Source organism: Nicotiana sylvestris, chromosome 6 (genome assembly GCF_000393655.2).
Source record: "Nicotiana sylvestris chromosome 6, ASM39365v2, whole genome shotgun sequence".
NCBI classification, from domain to species: Eukaryota; Viridiplantae; Streptophyta; class Magnoliopsida; order Solanales; family Solanaceae; genus Nicotiana; species Nicotiana sylvestris.
The window spans coordinates 25398738-25402946 of NC_091062.1; positions in this window are offsets into that span (position 1 = coordinate 25398738).

The following is a 4209-nucleotide window of genomic DNA, read 5'->3' on the forward strand; positions in this document are numbered from 1 at the left end:
CTCAATCCTCCAAACCCTAGCCGCCCCTGTATACTTTCGCCATTAAAGCCGGCGGCATGGATGCCGGTGACCTTCCCCTGAACACCATAGAACCCCCATGCCATCCTGAACCTAAATCTACCAACCACACACTTCGAATCACCCCCCAGGTCCTCGAATCTTCATTTGAAGATTCGAGTCAAAACTCGATCTACACCAACCAACCCCAGCTTCATACCAGACACTCCCCAGACCCCTTCGTGACCAAACCATACTTGGTTTGGTCCGAATCTGATCAGGGAAGCCTGAATCCCAGATCTAAGTTTGAAAGTTTTGTGTCCTTCATCACTGGCCCATGCCAGTCCGAGCCAAAGAGATTAAGGTCTAATGGACCTTAATCGAAGTGTTTCTCATCTGAGAAACACTTCGATTAAAGTCCGTTCAGCCTTAAGAGAGGTCTGTCCAAATCCGAGTTCAAATTTTTAACTTTGCAAGCTTTAAGGTGAGTTTGTTTTCTTTCCTTTATTTGTTTTAGTCCGTGTGATTTGTTTTAAATATCTGGTCATGTTTTGTTTCAATTTGTGTCTTTAAATTTTACCACCTTCTGATTGACCACTTTGCCTGAACCACTGTGTTTTGTTTGAACCCCTCCTATTCTGATAAGACATGTGTATTGGTTGTATCCCAAATTTGTACTGACTTACTGATTCCTCAAAGTATAATCCTGCTTAATCAGTATAAGTCGAGTCATGTGTCCCATGCTTTTGAATGTCTGATTTGGCTACGTTTGTGTATGTTAATGCTAATATAGTCGAGTCGACATGTGTCGTCAATTAGTTTCAACTGTCTGAACAAAGTTAAATCGATTTGCTTCTATTGAACATTTGCCTGAATCAATTAAGAGCCAGTTTAGTTCACTTATAGCTGTTGGATTGTTTGTGCTTAGATTCTGAATTGGAAGGCATGTGCACTCGTGCACAGCATGTGCATTGGTGCATCTCATGTGCTTTGTGCACAGCCTGTGGCCTGCATAAAGGTCCTTTGTTTAATTTTAAAAATGGTTTGACAGCATATGCTGTCAACATATTCTACTGCCCATACCCTGCTTTAAGTTTAAAAAGTATTAAACCCTTTAAAAGTAAGTCTGCCAGGGAATGTTGATGGGAGTTATATACTTAAATAACTAATTGGGATCTGAAAAGGAAAAAGACACATGGGAGAGGTACGGTGACATTTTGAAAAACAGGCTGTTAAAAGAGATAGTGTTGAGGCTATAAAAGGAGAAAGGAAAAAGGGATAGAAGACCCAGAGAATTAGAGGAAGGGAAGAGAAAAACAGATAGACTGTGAGGAATTCTTTGAAAAAGAGAGTTGGAATACACACTAATTAGAGACACACAGATAGAGCACACAGAGATAGGGAGAGATACTAAGAGGGAATATCTTGAAGTTCAAATTTTTGAATCCAGAAAACTGGAAAAGAATCTGTCTGATAACTCAGACAAACAAAACCAGAAATTGCTTCCTTTCCTTTTGTTTCTGACTTCAACTAAATCCGGACCTATTCTGTGCAATATTGAGTTCTCACAAAAACTGAGTCTGCTTGTTTATTGTTTGTTCTACTCGAAAGTTTAGTTTAGTTGAGGTTGATCTCACTCCAATTGTTTGAGAGTTGTAGTTGCTACTCTACTGTTTCTTGTTGCTGTTGCTATACTGCCCTGCTGCTACTGTTGGTGCTGTTACTGCTGCTGCATTTGTTCATTGTTACTCTACTAATTGCCCCTTTCTTCAATTGCAAATATTCCCAGGTACACAATCTTTGAACCTTGTATTGTTGAAAGTTTGAAGTTGAAGCAGAAATAAAGAAATGAATACCAGTTTATGTTATAGCATTGGTGTAAAAAGATAGTTCGAATGTTAGTTGGGCCTGTATTTTTACTGCGAACTGCAAATATTCTGTATAAACTAGCATACATTCTGTTTAAGATGAACTGTTAGATAGCATGGCTCAACAGTAATGATAGTATGACATAGACAGCATGTTTTGATTTAGTATACATTCAGTTCAGTATAACACTTGTTTGATTTAGTATGACTGTATAGCATAGAGTCATGGTAGCACTTGTATGCATTTTGCCTAGACCACTGAATTGACAAAACTGTGGTACTGGGTCCGGAATAAATGTATCCCAAACAAACTCCCATACAGTCACATTAAGAGTCTGGCTATGAATGCCAGTTCTCCTGTCAGTTTATTCGTTCCAATGCAGGTTCGATACTGGGTTTCGGTATAGATTCTTTTGATGATTGTTGAGAAAAACTAATAATCCTTTTTGAGTTCAATTAGTAGTAATTTTCATAATAAAACAGCCGATTTCTTTTATCAATTTCAAATAGTTTAGAGTGTTAAGAATAGAACTTGGAGGTCGTTAAACATAACTCAATATATGTTGTTAGTTTGTTTGCAATCTCACTTAGCGAATTAATAAGCATATTCACTTGTTGAAGACAAAGCATGCGGTAACCCTCACCTCATGAACAATCAATCAGGTAATCAAACAAGTTTAGGTTCGGCAAACATAATAAGGATTCAGTCCGTATTTGTCCAAACCAGCAAAATTCGGCATCATCCTTTTCTTTAAAGATAAATGTAGTAAAGACGTAGTCATTGTAGGGTACCCTTCTAAAATAATGAGACGAGCCTCGCCGAATAAAAAGGCAAATTGCGGGGCCCTCAATAATTGGTCATAATAAATACTTAGAATTTGGGATGGACTGTTTAGTGAATTCCACTGCCTTCCCCAAAGATAATAATGCGTTAGACTTTTTAGGCACGACTTAATTAAATTACATTCTTAAATTCGGGTGCGCATTTATGTGACCCAAATTCAAATCTCAACGGAGTCGAAATGTGTTAACAACTACGGGTGCATTGATTGTGACGTGGTTCGAGATGCATTTTCACGACGTTGCAATTCTATAAAAATAAATGATAATAATAAAAGCGGTTTAAACTTAATAAAAGCACGTAAGTCATAACATGTATTTAAATCAGATATTTAGCCATTATAACAATTTAAGCGACCGTGCTAGAACCACGGGATTCGAGGGTGCCTAACACCTTCCCTCGAGTCAACAGAATTCCTTACTTAGAATTTCTGGTTCGCAGACTTCATTTGGAAAAGTCGAAAATTTCCTCGATTTGGGATTCAAGATAAACCGGTGACTTGGGACACCAAAAGCTAAACCTTTCCCAAGTGGCGACTCTGAATTAAATAAATAATCCCATTTCGAATATTGTCACTTAAATTGGAAAAACTCCCTTGCGCATTTAACCCTTCGGGGCGGGCGCGCAAAAAGGAGGTGTGACACCACCAGTACTATTTCATCGGTCACAAGTGACTGTACATATTTTGGACAAGAATTCCACCTTGTTTCCTTTATCACAGATTTGAGAAACACTCGGGAGACTGTACTTAAGCCCATTGACATAGTACACATTTTCAATAGAATGAGTGAGTGACTTCCCAACTTTTCCAAATCCAAGAATGTATCCCTTTTTACCATTACCAAAGGATACACTCACTCCTTGCAGGGCTTTTAGTGAAAGAAAGTCTGTGGTGTTCCAAGTCATGTGTTTCGAACACCTACTATCCATGAACCATTGTTGACTGTTTCCTTTCATTGTTCCATGCACAAGAGATTAGGAGTTAGTTTTAGGAACCCAAACAAGTTTCTGAGGACCAGGTCCACTTTAGAGACTTTTCAAGATCATTCATTACTCTTTCTAGATTGGTTTGGAGAAGCTCGTTTTTCTCAATTTCAGCACACATCCTAAATCTCAAAGCTTTCACCTCATTTTCAAGCCTAATGTGTTCCTCACTTGCTATCTCCTTTCCTTTTTTAGCACTTTCAGGTTTTGACTTAGTCTATGGTTTCACTATTGTTTCCCTTTGGTCTGCAATTTCTGCCAACAGATCACTCTTTTCTTTTTTGAGGATTTCAATGGTTTTCTTATGGTCAGTAATTACAGCCACTAAGTCGTCACTAGTATGTTCAGATTCTCCTAATTCTAAGATCGAAGAATCCCTATCCTCCGAAAGACTATGAAAGGCAGTGATTAAAACATCAGCTAAAGACATGAGTTTTTTTGGAGAATAGGATTTCAGATTTCTCTGAACATCCCTGAAGTTTACCTCTTTGTTGTCATTGTCTTCATCATTATCTGATT